Below are 19212 nucleotides of genomic sequence, written 5' to 3' on the forward strand. Positions count from 1 at the left end.
GGGCACATAGCTCCAACATTTTCCCCTTGGAATTCTCTAGTTTTCATAATTAAGAAAAAATCAGGTAAGTGGAGAATGTTAACTGACTTAAGAGTCATCAATTCAGTTATACAACCTATGGGAGCATTACAGCCAGGATTGCCTTCTCCTGCTATAATTCCAAAAAATTGGCCTTTAATAGTCATAGATTTAAAAGACTGTTTCTTTACTATCCCTTTAGCTGAGCAAGCCTGTGAATGGTTTGCATTTACAATTCCTGTGGTAAACAACCTGCAGCCTGCTAAGCATTTTCATTGTTTTACAGATGGGTTTAGTAACGGTATAGCTTCTTATTCTGTATCAAAAGGCAAAGTTTTCCAGACGTCCTATACTTCAGTTCAAAAAGTGGAGCTTGTAGCTGTAATTGAGGTATTGACTGCTTTTGATATGCCTATTAATGTGATTTCTGATTCTTCATACGTGGTTCATTCCACACAGTTAATTGAAAATGCTCAGTTACAGTTTCATACAGATGAACAACTGATGATTTATTTACCCAACTGCAAACAGCAGTTAGAAGTAGAATGGACCCTTTTTACATCACTCACATTAGGGCTCATACACCTCTTCCAGGACCTTTGACTGAAGGGAATCAAATGGCTGATCGCCTAGTTGCTACTGCAATATCTAACGCCAGACACTTTCACAATTTAACCCATGTTAATGCCTCTAGTCCCAAACGCAGATACAGCATTACCTGGAAAGAAGCTAAAGCTATTATCCAGCGATGCCCAACTTGCCAAATGGTACATTCCTCATCTTTTACAGGAGGAGTTAATCCTCAAGTATTGGAACCTAACTAACCTAAGGGAATAGTAACAAGTGTACTTATTATAGGATATGTACTCTCCTGACCTTAAACTTCACATTCTGCCACCTGGTATTTTTAAAAGCCTTGATTGAAAATTACAACATACTGAATATTGCTATTATTCAATTTTAAATCTTCCTAGAATTGATTGGAACAACATAAATGTACTAATTTATAAAATAACTTTTAGAATTTTAATTGAAATCCATATAGCATTTCTGTGTTTACTGAGTCAACTGCTTTTCTCATTCCCTTTCTCCTGAAAACTTCTACCATCTCCTGAAGTCATCACTTCATACTTTTGAACAGCAGTAAATTTCCTCCTGATACTTAACAGAGCAAAAGGTAGACACTGGGTAACTTTTCTTCACATAAACTTCCACCAACCTACCATTTGCTACTTACTCTCTAGTGTCAATCGAAATGATGGTCCTAAGCTTTTTGAGGGGTAATTACTAATCATTACCATTCTCTATATTCAACGACCTAATATTTTCTGAAGGACATTTATATATCAATCAATTCTTCACATTCTACATTTTCAATTTTATCCTACCTATTGTATCATTAACTTCAGTTTATGAATTTAGCCATTTCTCTAAGTACTTGCCATTTTGTAAAAATTCTCCATTTATGTTATACCTTTCTTTAATCATGGCCTATTTCTCTCCTTGCCTTCACCGCCAAGTTTCAGAAATAAAATAAACCGTACCTCCACTGCTAACCCTTCTGTTCATTACCAAAGTCACTGAAGCAGGTTCTCAGTTTCCAACTGCATTTCCTGGGGTCACTAATGAGCTCTTGGCTGCATTTGCATTTTTTAATCCTTGCCAGACTTGACAGCACAAGCAATTCAACACAGCTGTTCATGTAATAGTGGTTCATGTTAGTCTTCATGCCATGTTCTCTTGGTTTCTATGGTTCCCATAAAACTGGTCTCATCTTGCTGTAATAGATATGATCCTTTTCAATATTCTACAGAGTTCTGTCTTCATTGGTTTTCCCTTGTAAATCTACTCTCTGCAGTTGTTCACCTACAGTGTTGGATGAAAATGACACATATGCAGTTCTAACATCCAAATCTATATTACTGGCAATTATCTGGAGATCTGGGTCTGCAGATTCACAGCCACATGGTCACTGCAGAATTGAGGATACTTATAAATATCTTTCTCTTACTCATTTCACTCAAACATATTCAAAATTAATGTACTTATCCTTTAACCAAGTCTTTGTTCATAGGCTCTTATGATATTATGGAGCTCAAAGTTTTATAAATATAAAAAAATTATCCTAAAGTGGTACAAAATAAGGACATATTTTCCTTAATACATATTTGTTTAATATCCCTGGCTATGAATGGTAGATGAACATTATAATTTAATTTAGAGATTTCTCAATGATGCAGAGCTTATCCATGACCTGCGACAACTCTCCTAACCAAAAGAATATTTATCTGAATATTCTGCATAACACTGTAATGTATCACTTCTATAGGGTGGGAGCATTTTGAGGACAAATGCTGCAAAACTGGGATACCATGGAAATCCTAAGCAACTTGACATCTAAATTTCCAACATTCTTGTTAACCGGCAGTCCTGACCTAGAGTCTCCCATGCCTGGATCTCCATTCCTTTTTCTTGTGTTTACACCATTGCCTTCTCTGGACACAGCATAATCCTGTTTGTCATCATTACCCAGCAGAGTCTCCATGAGCCCATGTATTATTTCCTCTCCATGCTATCAGCCACTGATCTGGGCTTGACTGTTTCTACATTGTCAACAACATTAGGTATCCTCTGGTTTGATGCACGCAAAATCAGTCTCAACAACATTAGGTATCCTCTGGTTTGATGCACGCGAAATCAGTCTATACAGCTGCATTGTCCAGATGTTTCTTCTTCATGGATTCACTATCATGCAATCTGGGGTGCTGGTGGCTATGGCCTTTGACCGTTATGTGGCTATCTGTGATCCTCCGAGGTACACTACCATTCTCACTAATTCCAGAATCGTTCAGATGGATTTCCTGATGATTACACGTGCTATAGTACTAATACTACCACTACTTTTGCTCCTTAAGCCTCTCTATTTCTATAGAATGAATGCCCTTTCCCATGCCTACTGTTACCATCCAGATGTGATTCAATTAACCTGTTCAGACATTCAGACATTAATCTGTGGATTAATAGATCTCATACTGACAACTGGAATAGATACGCCATGCATTGCCCTGTCATATATCTTAATTATTCACTCTGTCTTCAGAATTGCCCCTCCTGAAGAACGGCACAAGGTCTTTAGCACCTGTGTCTCCCACGTGGGAGCAGTTGCTATCTTCTACCTCCCCATGCTGAGCCTGTCCTTGGTGTATTGCTATGGTCCATCAGCCCCCAGAGTGGTCCATTCAGTGACGGCCAATGTATACCTGCTTTTACCCCCTGTGTTCAGCCCCATCGTCTACAGTGTAAAACCAAAACAGATCCACATGGCTCTGCTCAGTCTGCTGCTTACAAAATGAACAGACATAATTTTATTTGATACAAAAAAACCTGGCATAAGTGATTTGCACTATAGAAAAGCAAACTTGGTGGCTTAGTGCCTATTGGATGTGTTTTTTTCATATTTTTCATTCACTCAACAGTAAATATGTTTTGTATTTAGTCATAAAATATGAGAATGATATATCACCCTGAGACATTTGTAGCTTAATTAGGAAAATAACAATAGTGACATAATAAAAATAATACTCCCAGCAGCCAACACATATTGACTCTTTGTTTCAGGCTAGGTGTCCTACTAACTGCTTTAAGATATATTTCATTTAGTCCTCATAACAGTCAAATGAAATACACAATATTATTTATTAAATGTTACAGGTGAAGGAACAAGTCTAGTGGCATTTGGGCCAGCAAAAGGCATGTGAATAAGATGGTGCAGGGTTGAGATTTGAACCCAGGCATCCTGTATCTCAGATGCCATGTGCTTCACCACTGAATTACATATTCTGCCAAAAACATTAAACAGAAAGGTTATAAGATCAAAAATAAGATGTGGATCTCCATAAATCTATGCCATGTCTTAAAAGGTTTTGATAGCTTTCTTAAAATACACATTAGCTGTTTTCTTCATGGATAATTCATTATACAAAAGGTAGAAATAGATGTCCCATGGCATGTAAGTCATTATCCAGTGTTGAACTTTCCAGTCCAAAGAAAAACTTCAGGGATGAGGCACACTTGCTGATTTATCACAGGAAATAGGAACTTTCAAGAGTTAGAAAGGATCATGATGTAGACTGCAAGAAAATTTGAGGCAGAGGTTCTGAACACTTTTTTTGCACAATGATCCCTCAGGAATCTAATGAAATGCATGAAACCTTCTTCACAGATAAACACACAAACATTATTTTCAATAAAACTTCAGAGTTTTGACAAATGACATGAAGGACCTATAAGACTCCCTTAATCAATCAAAGAACCAAGGTAAAAAAACTTCATGGTTCTTAGCCTATACAGTTATACAGAGCAACACCCAAAATGTTTGTTTCCTGAAACAGAACCTATGGTAACTACTGATTTAAGAAAAAAGCAGAAGCCTCAAAACTTCTATTGCATAAAATGGTAGAGAAAGTTCCAAGTGAAATGGAAATAGAAAACTAAAGGCAGTCACACCAATTTGTTGCCACTGGAAAAGTAGTGATAGATGGGAGAAACATTCCATGTACCCCACAAACACCGGGGCAGCAGTGTGCTGGAGGCAGCACACATCAGCTTGAAAGAGCCCATTGTGTGCATCTCTTCCCAACCATGCGTTCTGTAATATCATATTGGTAGCTTAAAATCATTCATAATGAGAATATTTACTCCATGAGAATTGATAAGCATTAAACATGAGGACTTTCTTTTGGTTTTAAAGATTCAGTTGGCCGGGTGCAGTGGCTCACACCTGTAATCCCAGCACTTTGGGAGGCCAAGGCGGGTGGATCATTCAAGGTCAGGAGTTTCAGAACAGCCTGGTCAACATGGTGGAACCCTGTCTCTACTAAAAATACAAAAAAATTAGCCAGGCGTGGTGTCGCAGGCCTGTAATCCCAGCTACTAAAGAGGCTGAGGCAGGAAAAATCACTTGAACCCAGGAGGCGGAGGTTGTAGTGAGCCAAGATGGCACCACTGAACTTCAGCCTGGGTGACAGAGTGAGACTCTATCTAAAAAAAAAAAAAAAGATTCAATTTATCAGCACACCAGTGAGTACAGGTATATTTTATATATGGCATTGCAGGAAACAAAATAAGTTAAAAGTGCAGTAAAATATATTCCCTTGAACACTAAAGGCATCACTTCATGTCAAGTTTCTGGCATTTCTCCTTCAGCATCATCATTAGTATCACCACTAGTTCTCCACATCTTAAAAGGAGAGAACCTTTCTGTTCATTCATGTCTTCTCGCCTCTAAGTCCTCTAAGCTCTCAGCTATACTCACTTTCAGTTATTCTGATCTATTCAGCAGGCCTGACAAACTTTGTTGTTTCCAAGACATTTTTGCATGTTTCATCCCAGTAATGCACAATAAAAATTATGCTCCCTATCTTGTGCACTTTATTTTTCAAGCTTATTTATTTATTTTTTTAAATTGACAGATAAAATTGTATGCAGATTTAATTAAATGCAGATTTAATTTAATTTAATTAATAAGATTGTATGTGATCATACAGCATGGTGTTTTGAAGTATCTATACATTGTGGAATGATTAAATCTAGCTAATTAACATATGTGTTTACCTAACATAGTTATTAGTTTTGTGGTGAGAACAAAACATGCACTCTCTTAGCATTTTTCAAGAATACAATATATTGTCATTAACTATAGTCATCATGTTGTATAACAGATCTCTAAAATGTATTCCTTTTATTTAACTGTAATTTTATATCCTTTGACCAACATCTCCTCACAGCTGCCCCAGCCTCTAGTGTCCACCATGCTATGCTGTGCTTCTATGAGATCAACTTTTTCAGATTCCACATATGAATAGCATCATGCAGTATTTGCCTTTCTGTGCCTGGGTTGTTTATCTTAACTTAATATTCTCCAGGTTCACTCATGTTGTCACAAATGACAGGATTTCATTTTTATGGTTGAAGAATATTCCTTTATATATATGTACCACATTTTCTTGATTTATTTATCCATTAATGGACATGTAGGTTGATTCCACATCTTGGCTATTGTGGATAGTGCTACCATAAACAAGGGAGTACAGATATTACTTGAATGTCTTGCTATTTCTCTCAATTATGATAGTCAAATTCAGAAACAATTTGCATCCTCCCTAATATTTAACTTATATTTCAAAGTAGCTACAAAAAAAAACTGTGTGGAAACTTTTTTCTAATGCACCAGACTTATCCCATTGTTTTACATCTCTTACAATTTTTGTTCTCATTTCATTTCTTCACTCCCAGGACATTATGGTACAAAATAATGATTATGGGCTTTGGAAAAAAACAGATCAGGATTCAGAAACTTGTCTGGACATTTTCTATTGGTGTGAAGCTGAACTAATAACTTAATAATTCATCTGGAAACAGAAGATATGAAAATAATATAAGGAAGACACATAGTATAGAACCTCAATTTTAGTTTTCATTCCTTCTTTCCTAAACAGATAGATGTATCCCCTCATTTATAATTTACTTCAAGTATCCTTAAGCTGTATGTGGTGAAGAAGCAGACTTGTAATATTTGTATTTCCAGTTTGTTGTGAAATAGATACTAGTTTGTTGTGAAATAGATACCAGCACATAACTTGTGCTGTGTCTTATCTCATATGAATGACAGCTTCCATCCTTATTTATCTTTTCATCCAGACAATCCCATTTATTACATGATTACATGTCCTGAAAATGTCAAATTGCTGTAATATTTTTGAAAGTCTTGCTTTAGATTCCTGTTTGTATCTCCGGGTTAACTGGTAACCAATAGTCACGGAAGGGCACTGATCTATAGACCGCACTTGAGAGAGTGCTAACCTAGTCCATATTTCCATTCAGCCTTCTAAAACTGCATCTAGATAACACAGTTATCAGATCACTCTGCTCACAATAATGTTTAATACTCTACAGACACCACTTCTAAAATTCATGTAATGTCATAAAGATCCAACATAAACTCACCCGTACAAATGAAAAATATGTTAAATCACATGCAATATGTTGATAGTTCAGTACTACCTTTTTAAGCAATAAAAATGGGGAATTCTGGTTTTCAGAAAGTTTACGCTTCTTTGACAAAATCACCATCTAATTGTAACTGATTTTCCTCAAAATATGGATTTAACTCAGATCCTGAGGCAATAATTCTTTAATGTGCCCCTCAGATTTTAATTTATGTTATTATTTCTACTAGCCTGTTTACTGTTTTTCTTGTCTCCACCACCACGCCCAGCTAATTATTATTTTTTTTTCTTTCTTGTATTCTTAGTAGAGACGGGGTTTCACCATGTTGGCCAGGCTGGTTTCAAACTCCTGATCTCAGGTGATCTGCCCGCCTTGGTCTCCCAAAATTCTGGGGTTACAGGCATGAGCCTCAATGCCTGGCCCTGTATGAAATTTTCTAGAAAATTAAGTCTAAATATCATTCTCAAGTATGGGATACGCTGCCTTCAAAATCCAAGCATGTTTACCAAGTGCTTGCTTATTTGTAAATGGCAAATGTACTAGGAAAAATTATTTGCCTTTCACTTTTCAGATAGCATAACAGTATTGCCCAGATTAATAAACAGCTAAAAGCTTCATTGCTGTGGCAGGTCCCTAAATGTTTGCAAGGTACATCTTTCTCTCACTAACAATACAGGGAGTATGAAATACTATCTATCAAAAGTGAATGCATACTGTTTTTACTTGTCTCTACTGAGAGGAATATATTCATCAGAAAAAAATAGTGCCATTACTTGTTCCAGAGGGTGTATGATCTGTTCTAATAAAGACATAATATACGTTATAACAATGGTAGAATAAAAATAGAGTATCAACTTGAATAAATTAGTTCATCATCAACCTCCTTGATCCATCTGTTTATTGTAGAGTGACTTGTGTAACAGTGACTTAAATGAAGTGATATGGTAGGAACCTGTGGTAGGCAAATAATGTCCCACCAAAGATGTCCACACCCTAATTCCTATAATCTGTGAATATGTTATATTGCACAGGAAAGGGACTTCCAGATATAATTGAGGTTATGAAGTTTAAAATAAGGAGATAATCTTGGATTTTCTTCATAGCCTAATCTAATCACATAAGCCATTCATTAAAAGCAGAGAACTTTCTATCGCAGAAGGAGAAAGAAAGCAACAGAAGAGAAGGTCAAAAAGATTCACAGCACGAGAAGTACTCTATGCCAGCTGCTGGTTTGAAGATGAAGGTGTAATCATGATAGAAAATGAAGGTAACTTTAAGGAAATAAGAGAGGCTCCCAGGTGACAGTAGAGAAATAGGAATTTCAGCCCTACAGTCTCAAAGAACTAATTTCTCCTAATGACACAACAAAGCTTAGAAATAGATTTTACCCCACAGTCTTCATATAAGAGCCAGGCTGCCCACCAACTTGATTTCAGCCTTAAGAGACCAGGAACAGAAAAATCAGTTGTGCCCACCCAGACTTCTGGCCTACATAACTGTGATATTGTAATCTGGCTGCCAAGTTTGTGTAGGTTGGAACTTCTGACCTATGAAACTGTGAGATCTGTGTTATTTTTAAACCAAAAAGTTTGTGGTTATCTGTTATGATAGCAAATTAAAAACTGTACAGAACAAAAAGGCATGCCAAATGGCTATAAGTCATTTAAAGTGGATTAATCTTTGAAATTCAATTGAGGATGCTGCATTGTTGTTACTGAATTATCTTGTCTGAAGAACCATGCTAGTCGTGGATGTTTCCTCTTAGTCTTTCTCGTAATATTGTGAGAATCTATGTGAGAGTTCCATCAGATGCTAAATACATTCATTCTGATCCTTAGGGATCAAGGAAATAGCCATGGTATAGGATAATGGACTAATTTTACCTACTATGAGGGTGATACTTGGGCCAGGATCTCTTTTACCAACTGGCTTCCACATACCTCATTCTAACAGGAACACCATATTAGTATTTCAGGTCTCTTGAATTAGGGTTAACTTAGAACATATATCAAATGACCTTTACATGTTCTGCATAAATATTACTATTATTTTTAATTTATAAATTTTAGAAAAAGTTTAGAGAGGTGAAGGTTCTAATTTATGTTTTCATATTCTAAATTTTATCTTCTTCTTTGCATTTTCTACTATCCAACCCACTGGTTGCCTAACTCTACTCAGCATTCAAGATTTCATATTAAAAACATTATTTCCCAAGAATAAAGTACTTTTTGTCTTAGGTGTCTACTATAGCATCGTGAATTTATGATACTTATCACACTGTATTTTAATTCCTTGTTTACTGTAAGAATTCAACTACTCTATATAATAAACTATCAAAACTTTGGTGATTTCAAACAACAAGAATTACTTTAGTTTACTATTCCATGGATTGATATGGCAGTATATTTAGACTGAGCCAGTATGGCAGATTTCTGTGAGGTTCACTCATGCATCAGTGAATGCCTGATGTATTGGCTATCAGATGAACAATCTAGAATGGTATTACTCACATAAGAAGAGAGGGCAAGCTATCACCTTTGACAATGGGAGAAACTGGGCTACTTATTTTACATTATATAGCAGGTAAGAATTGCATTGCTCTGCTGTTCAGAAAACTAGAAATTACAGTGACACAGTTATAACTAAACAAAATTTTGAGTGACACATATATGACTGTAACATGACATTTTTTAGTACAAGTGCATACCTGTCATATCAAAAAAGGGGGAGAAAGTGGATTTTGCCTCATTTTCAGGCATGTGAAATGTGAATTTTTAAAAATTGAAAAAGTGTTTACCATGTAATGATGCTATAGCTGTGTAAAGGAATGTAGTATATATTGACATTATCAGAATGAGCATTCATCACAATATTCTGAGCTGACAGGAAAGTAACAGTCAGAAAATTTAGTAAATTTACATTGTAATGCCTCATCAAAGCAGAATTTCTGAAAAAAAATGAAGGTAAAAAAGAACGAGAGAGAAAAACTGGAGAAATGGGAAATAGAGATTTGACAGGATAGAGACAAGGAGAAAAGAAGAAAGAAAGGAAGGAGGGAGGAAAGAAGAGGAAGGGAAGCAGGGAGGGAAGAAGGGAGGGAGGAGACATGAGGGAGGGAGAGAAGAATGGAAAGAGGGAGGGAAATTAAAGGTGTAGCTTAAATAAGTAGTTTCCAAATAGCTCATTTCTTACACCAAGCAAGGAAACCCATTTTCTGATGGTGACTTAATTAAATCATTTTTTATAGCTGCAGCAGAAAAATATAGACAGAAAAAATGAACTTATTTAAGACTTCTACTATCTAATTATTGGACTCATAGAACTCTTCAACCATTGGAATACTAAGCCCAGGCACATCTGTGATGCTATGGCACTTTATGGTACTATGAAACATTGAGCAGAAACATCTGGGTGGGTGGCCCATGAAGAAGTTGAGTCTGCAGAAATCTCTGTGATCTCTGAGCTTGCAGAGATCAACCTCAAACTTCTCAGGTAAGAGCAATCACTTTCACCTCCTCCCATAACTCAACAGCTGCCATCCTCAGAAGCTGCCTCAAGCTTTTGTCCTGGCCACTGGGATGAACACTAGCATTAAATTTCAGCATAAATCTACTAGGAAAATGCTGGGCCTGGTAAAACAGGGAAGAGGTTATAACCTGAAGAATGGCAAAGAAAAGGAGGAATTTTATGGCAAGGATTCATAAAATACCATCAGGACTGAATAGTGAGAATGCTTGACCAAGGAGGCCAGAATGAAGTGGGAGGAAAGCAAGATGGACAAATAGAAACTTCTACTGATTACCCTTCCTTCAGGAACACCAAATTTAACAACTGTCTACACAAATAAGCAACTTCATAAAGACAAAATATCAGGTAAAGAATCAGAGTACCTAGTTTTAGCTTCGTATTGCTGACAGAGAAACTGAAGCCGGTAAAGACAGTCTTGAATCACAGAGTGCACCCTTCCCCTATCCCCTGGCAGTGGTTGTGTGGCACAGAGAGAGAATTTGAGTGTTTGGGGGAGGGAGAGCACAATGTCTGTGGGACTGTGCACTGAACTCAGCACTGCCCTGTCACAGTGGAAAGAAACGCTGGGCAGTACTCAGTTGATGTCCAAGGAGGGGGCATTTAATCAACCCCTACCCAGAGGAGAATTGTTCATCCCAGTGCTCAGAACTTGAATTTTGGCAAGCCTTGCCACCACAGGCTGAAGCTCTCTGGAGTCCTAAATAAACTTGAAGGGCAGTCTAGGCCACAAGGACTGCAACTCCAAGACAAGTCCTCATGCTGTTTTGGGCTTGAGGTGGGGTAAACAGTGGATTAGCTAGAGACTTCAACACCCCACTTTCAGCATTGGACAGATCCCTCAGACAAAATCAACAAAGAAACATCAGACTAATAAAATACCGAGGAATTAACTTAGCCAAAGAAAGTGAAAGAACTCTACAATGAAAAGTATAGAACATTGATGAAAGAAGTTGAAGGGGACATAAAAAATAGAAAGATCTTCCAAGTTCATGGATTCGAAGAATAAATATTGTTAAAATGTTCACTACCTAAAGCAATCTACAGATTTAATGTGACCCCTATCAAAATAATAATGACATTTTTCACAGAATTAGAAAAAAAATTCTGAAATTTATATGGAAGCACAAAAGACCACAAATAACCAAAGATATCCTAAGCAAAAATAACAAAACCAGACAAATCACATTACCTGACTACAGAGCTATTGTAACCAAAATACATGGTACAGGCATAAAAACAGACACTTAGGCCAATGACACAGAATAGAGAATCCAGGAACAAACCCACACACTTACAGCAAACTTATTTTTAACAAAGATGCCACGAACATACACTGGGGAAAAGACAGCCTCTTCAATAAATGATGCAGGGAAAACCTGGATATCCATATAGAGAATGAAACTAGACCCCTGTCTCTCACCATATACAAAAATCAAATCAAAATGGAATAAAAAGATAAATCTAAGATCTCATACTATGAAACTTCTAAAAGAAAACATAAGGAAAAATTTTTTTAGGACATCGGACTCAGCAAAAGATTTCCTGAGCAATACCCTACAAGCCTAGGGAACCCAAGCAAAATTGGACAAATGTGATCACAACAATTTCAAAAGCTTCCACATAGCAAACAATTCACATAGTAAAGAGAAAACACACAGTATGAAAGAAAACATGGCATACTATCCACCTGACAAGGGGTTAATAACTAGAATATATACAGAGTATAAACAACTCTATAGGAAAAAAAAATCTAATTTAAAAATGGGCGAAAGATCTGAATAGAGCTTCTCTAAAGAGGACATGCAAATGGCAAACAGGTATGTGAAATGGTGCTCAGCATCACTGATCATCAGAGAAATGCAAATCAAAACTACAATGAGATACCCTGTCACCCAGTTAAGATGGCTTTTATTCAAGAAACAGGCAATAACAAATGCTGGCAAGGATGTGGTGAAAAGGGAAACCTCATACACTGTTGGTGGCAATGTACATTACTACAATCACTATGGAGAACAATTTGGAGGTTCCTCAAAAAACTAAATATAGAACTACCATGTGATCCAACAATCCCATTGTTAAGTATATACCCAAAAGAAAGGAAGCCAGTATATCGAAGATGTATCTGCAGTCCCAAGTTTATTGCAGCACTATTCCCAACGGCCAAGCTTTGAAAGCAACCTAAATGCCCATCAACAGACAAATGGATAAAGAAAATGTGGTACATATACACAATTCAGCCACAAAATATAATGGGATCCTGTCATTTGCAACAATGTGGATAGAAACAGGGTTGTTATATTAAGAAAAATAAGCCAGACATAGGGAGAAAAAAACCCATCACGTGATTCACTTAATTTGGGGAGCTACAAATTGAAACATTAAACTCAGAGCTAAAGAGTAGGGTGATGGTTAACAGAGGCTGGAAACGGTAGTGGGGGTTGTATGGGAAAGTGGGGATGGTTAATAGGTACAAAAAAGTAGAAAGAATGAATAAGATCTAGTATTTTATAGCACAACAGGGTGATGATAGTAAATGATAATTATACTGTTTACAGTAACTAAAAGAGTACAAATTGATTGTAACACAAAATACAAATGCTTGAGGTGATGAATACCCCATTTACCCTGGTGTTATTGTTATGCATTACATACCTATGTCAAAATATCTCACATATTCCATAAATATAGACACCTACTATGTATCCATAAAAATAACAATAAAAATGTATTTAAAGGAGGACAGAATAGAAAACTAAACTGGCGAGAATGCATCAATATAGGGGCACTTATTTGGAATACAGATTTTAATACTCTGACAAGGACACCAAGAATGTGGTTAATTCAATATCGAGTGACAATTAGCTGGAAAAAGTATTGGACAACATTCAGCACATTGGAAATGACTGTATTGCCCTAGTAGACAGGAAAGAAAATTATATAGGGGCTGATGAAAAATGTGCATGCTGGAATAGATTGCGTAAAGCTGGAAGATCCATCATACATTTTCCATAAAAGGGCACAGAGGACATATGATTCAGAAGCCACTGGAGATGAGTTGTGAAAATGATACCAGCATCATTAAGAAGCTGAGTGGTAGCTCTTTTCTGCTGATCAGGAAGGCCAGTAGTAGCTGCAGTCACAAAACCAGGATACCCATGCATATGAGGAGGTCTTGACATAATAGAGGTCAGGTAGCAGTGGTTAATCACCAAAAGCCAGGGTTGCAATCATCATAAGAACCAATAAGTTCTAAAGGGTAGGCAAAAGGGCTTAACAAGCAAGTAGGTGTATAGATGATTCATAAAGTGTGACCACCCTGGGCCAAAATAGACAAGCAGCGAAGGGGCTAGGTAACGTTTACCACAAAAAGAAGGCAAGAATAGAGGAGCAGGAAGCTGGGAGAGCAGTCAGTCTTTGAGGTAGGCTTGACCTTAAGTTAAAGAGGGAAGGAAGGAAGAAAGTTTGGGTAGAAATAAGTATCTTAGACTGTAGTACAGTTCTGAATGGAGTTAGTCAAGGTCATTGGGTATCCTCAAATCAAAACACCTGTCAGCACAGTCCTGTGCCTTCCAGAAATGAGCCTGACTCAGTTTCCCTGCCACACTCAGTCACTAACTAGAAGGAGCTCTTGGGAAATTTGGCTTAAATGAAATGTGATAATGGACTAGGACTTCTGGTGTCCATAATCTAAGATACAAAGAAATCGTTCATATCATTGGTTAAATATATTCCTAGATACTGTATATTCTTTGTAGTTCTTGTAAATTGGATTGCCTTCTTGATTTGGTTCTTGGCTTAATCATTATTGTTGTATAGAAATGCCGCTGATTTTTTACATTGATGTTCTGTCCTGAAAGTTTACTAAATCCATTTACCAAATTTAAGAGTTTTTTGGTGGAGTCTGTAGAGTATGCTAGATATAAGAGCATTTGTCAGTAAACAGGCATAATTTGACTCTCTTTTCCAATTTGGATGCCTTTTACTTCTATCTCTTACCTGATTCATCTGGCTAGGACTTCCAATACTATGTGAATAGGAAAGGTGAATGTAGACCTATTTGTCTTGTTCCAGTCCTTAGAGGGAATGCATACAATTTTTCCCTTTTTCCATGATGTTGGCTGTGGGTTTGTCATATATTTTTCAAGTAATTAGAAAAAAATAACGCTAAAATTCACGTGGAGGCAAAAATGAGCCAGAAAAAAAAAAAAACAAAGAAATCCCAAGCAAATAAATCAAAGCTGGAGACACCATATTTCCTGACTTCAAATTATAACACAAGGCTATAGTAACCAAAACACCATGTTACTGGTATAAAAACAGATGCGTGGGCCAATGGAACAGAATAGAGAACCTAGAAATAAAGCCACATGTCTACAGGCAACTGATCTTTGACAAAGTTTACAAAAATATACACTGGGAAAAGGACACCTTTTTCAGTAAATGGTGCTGAGAAAATTGGATTGCCAAATGCAGAAAAATAAAATTGGACCCCTTTCTTTTATCAAATACAAAAATCACCTCAAGATGATAAAAAAAATTAAGTGTAAAACCTGAAACTATAAAAAAACTTAAGACGAACAAACAAAAACCTAGGAAAAACTATTCTGGGCATTGGTTTAGGAAAAGAGTTTGTGACTAAGACTTCAAAAGCACAAGCAATAAAAACAACAATAGACAAATGGGACTTAATGAAATTTTAAAACTTCTGCAAAGCAAAGTGAACAGAAAACTTACAGAATGGGAGAAAGTATTTGTAAACTATGCAACTGACAGGGAAATGATATCCAGAATTCACAAGGAACTAAAACAACTCAATGGAAATGACAACAAATAACTGCCTCAAAACATGGGCAATTAGAAGAACAGATTTTTTTAAAAGAAGACATGTAAATGGCCAAAAAGCTTATAAAAATACTGCTCAACATCACTAATTGTATTAGTCTGTTTACACATTGCTATAAAGAACCACCTGAGACTGGGTAATTTATAAAGAAAAGAGATTTAGTGAACTAACAGTTCTACAAGCTTAACAGGAAATATGACTGGGAGGACTCAGGAAACTTACATTCATGGTAGAAGGCAAAGAGGAAACAAGCTCATCTTACCATGGTGGAGCAGGAGAGAAATAGAGCAAAGGGGGAAATGCCACACACTTTCAAACAACCAGATATCATGAGAACTCACTTATTTTCATGAGAGCACAAGGGGAAATCTGCCCCCACGATTCAATCACCTCCCACCAGGCCCCTCCTCTGACTCTTTGGGGATTACTATTTGAAATGAGATTTGGGTAGGGGGCATAGAGCAAAACCACATCACTAATCATCAGAGAAGTACAAATTACAACCACAATGAGATATAATCTTGAACCAGTCAGAATTGCTAATATTAAAAAGTCAAAAAATAACACATGTTGGGGAGAATTCAGAGAAAAGGGAATGCTTATACAGTCTTGGTGGGAATATAAATTAGTACAATCTCTATGGAAAACGGCATGAAAGTTTCTTTAAAAACTAAGCATAGAACTGTTACTTGATCTAGTAATCTCACTATTGGGCATCTACTCAAAGGAAAATAAATTAGTATACAAAAAAGATACCATCACTCATATAATTATCACAACACTCTTCACAATTACAAAGATATGAATCAACCTGGGTGTCCATCAAAGAATGACTAGATTAAGAAAATGTGGCATATGTGCAAATGGAATACTACTTGGTCATAAAAAAGAACAAAACTATGCATTTTGAGGCAAAATGGATGAAACTGGAGGCCGTGATCTTAAGAGAAGCTACTCAGAAATAAAGTCAAGTACTGCATGTTCTCACTTATAAACAAGAGCTAAACAATGTTTACTCATGGAAATGGACTATGGAATGATAGACACTGGAGACTTGGAAGGGTAGAGGAGTGAAATGAGCACGGATAATAATAAATTACTTAATAGGTACAATGTACATTATTCACATAATAGTTACATTCAACACCCAGACTTCACCACTATACATTATATGCATGTAACAAAACCGTACTTGTACCCTTTAAATTTATACAGAATAAAGTCCTGGGGCTCTCTCTCTCTCTCTCTCTCTCTCTCTCCCTCTCTTTCCATGAACCCTCTGCACTCGCTTGACTACCCTTCACTTTCAGCCATGAGTGGAAGCAACATGAGGCCCTCACCAGAAGCTGAGCTGATCCTGACACCATGTTTTCTGTACAGCCTGCAGAACCATGAGCCAAATAAACCTCTTTTTCTTTACAAATTACCCAGCTTCAGGTATTCTTTTACAGGAACACAAAACAGGCTAAAACATAGATCATCAGCTGGGCTGCAGTTACACATGATAAATCATTGAACAGTAAAATCAATGTGCAAAAGTCACAAGCATTCTGATAAACAAACAATAGGCAAACAGAGCGCCAAATAATAAATGAACTCCCATTCACTATTGCTACAAATAGAATAAAATATCTAGGAATACAGTCAACAAGGGAAGTGAAGGACCTCTTCAAGGAGAACTGCAAACCACTGCTCAAGGAAACCAGAGAGGACACAAACAAATGGAAAAATATTCCATGTTCATGGATAGGAAGAAACAATATCATGAAAAAGGCCATACTATCCAAAGTAATTTATAGATTCAATACTATTCCCATTAAATTATCATCGACATTCTTCACAGAATTAGAAAAAACTATTTTAAAATTCATGTGGAACCAGAAAAGAGCCCATATAGCCAAGACAATCCTAAGCAAAAAGAGCAAAGCTAGAGGTGTCATGCTACTGGACCAGCAACGGATCAAACATGGACGGAGAATGACTTTGACGAGATGAGAGAAGAAGGCTTCAGTCCACCAAATTTCTCAGAGCTAAAGGAGGAATTACGTACCCAGCGCAAAGAAACTAAAAATCTTGAAAAAAGAGTGGAAGAATTGATAACTCAAATAATTAATGCAGAGAAGGCCATAAACGAACAGACAGAGATGAAAACCATGACACGAGAAATACGTGACAAATGCACAAGCTTCAGTAACCGACTCAATCAACTGGAAGAAAGAGTATCAGCGATTGAGGATCAAATGAATGAAATGAAGCGAGAAGAGAAATCAAAAGAAAAAAGAAGGAAAAGAAATGAACAAAGCCTGCAAGAAGTATAGGATTATGTAAAAAGACCAAATCTACGTCTGATTGGGGTGCCTGAAAGTGAGGGGGAAAATGGAACCAAGTTGGAAAAACACTCTTCAGGATATCATCCAGGAGAACTTCCCCAACCTAGTAGGGCAGGCCAACATTCAAATCCAGGAAATACAGAGAACGCCACAAAGATACTCCTCGAGAAGAGGAACTCCAAGACACATAATTGCCAGATTCACCAAAGTTGAAATGAAGGAAAAAATCTTAAGGGCAGCCAGAGAGAAAGGTCGGGTTACCCACAAAGGGAAGCCCATCAGACTAACAGCAGATCTCTCGGCAGAAACTCTACAAGCCAGAAGAGAGTGGGGGCCAATATTCAACATTCTTAAAGATAAGAATTTTAAACCCAGAATTTCATATCCAGCCAAACTAAGTTTCATAAGTGAAGGAGAAATAAAATCCTTTACAGATAAGCAAATGCTTAGAGATTTTGTCACCACTAGGCCTGCCTTACAAGAGACCCTGAAGGAAGCACTCAACATGGAAAGGAACAACCGGTACCAGCCATTGCAAAAACATGCCAAAATGTAAAGACCATCGAGGCTAGGAAGAAACTGCATCAACTAATGAGCAAAGTAACCAGTGAATATCATAAAGGCAGGATCAAGTTCACACAAACAATATTAACCTTAAATGTAAATGGACTAAGTGCTCCAATTAAAAGACACAGACTGGCAAACTGGATAAAGAGTCAAGACCCATCAGTCTGCTGTATTCAGGAGACCCATCTCACACGCAGAGACATACATAGGCTCAAAATAAAGGGATGGAGGAAGATTTACCAAGCAAATGGAGAACAAAAAAAAAGCAGGGGTTGCAATACTAGTCTCTGATAAAACAGACTTTAAACCATCAAAGATCAAAAGAGACAAAGAAGGCCATTACATAATGGTAAAGGGAACAATTCAACAGGAAGAGCTAACTATCCTAAATATATATGCACCCAATACAGGAGCACCCAGATTCATAAAGCAAGTCCTTAGAGACTTACAAAGAGACTTAGACTCCCATACAATAATAATGGGAGACTTCAACACTCCACTGTCAACATTAGACAGATCAACGAGACAGAAAGTTAACAAGGATATCCAGGAATTGAACTCATCTCTGCAGCAAGCAGACCTAATAGACATCTATAGAACTCTCCACCCCAAATCAACAGAATATACATTCTTCTCAGCACCACATCACACTTATCCCAAAATTGACCACATAATTGGAAGTAAAGCACTCCTCAGCAAATGTACAAGAACAGAAATTATAACAAACTGTCTCTCAGACCACAGTGCAATCAAACTAGAACTCAGGACTAAGAAACTCAATCAAAACCGCTCAACTACATGGAAACTGAACAACCTGCTCCTGAATGACTATTGGGTACATAACGAAATGAAGGCAGAAATAAAGATGTTCTTTGAAACCAATGAGAACAAAGATACAACATACCAGAATCTCTGGGA

At 37.0% G+C, this 19212-nt stretch overlaps 1 protein-coding gene and 1 pseudogene across 2 annotated transcripts in view; one reads left to right on the forward strand and one right to left on the reverse strand.

Annotated features, from left to right (window-relative positions):
* Positions 1-19212, reverse strand: part of MMP26 (matrix metallopeptidase 26) — a 368531-nt gene that overhangs the window by 269490 nt on the left and 79829 nt on the right. The gene's annotated exons all lie outside the window — the stretch shown is intronic.
* On the forward strand, positions 2370-3371 carry LOC100426355 (olfactory receptor 51F1-like; annotated as a pseudogene).

This window comes from Macaca mulatta, chromosome 14 (genome assembly GCF_049350105.2).
Source record: "Macaca mulatta isolate MMU2019108-1 chromosome 14, T2T-MMU8v2.0, whole genome shotgun sequence".
NCBI classification, from domain to species: domain Eukaryota; kingdom Metazoa; phylum Chordata; class Mammalia; order Primates; family Cercopithecidae; genus Macaca; species Macaca mulatta.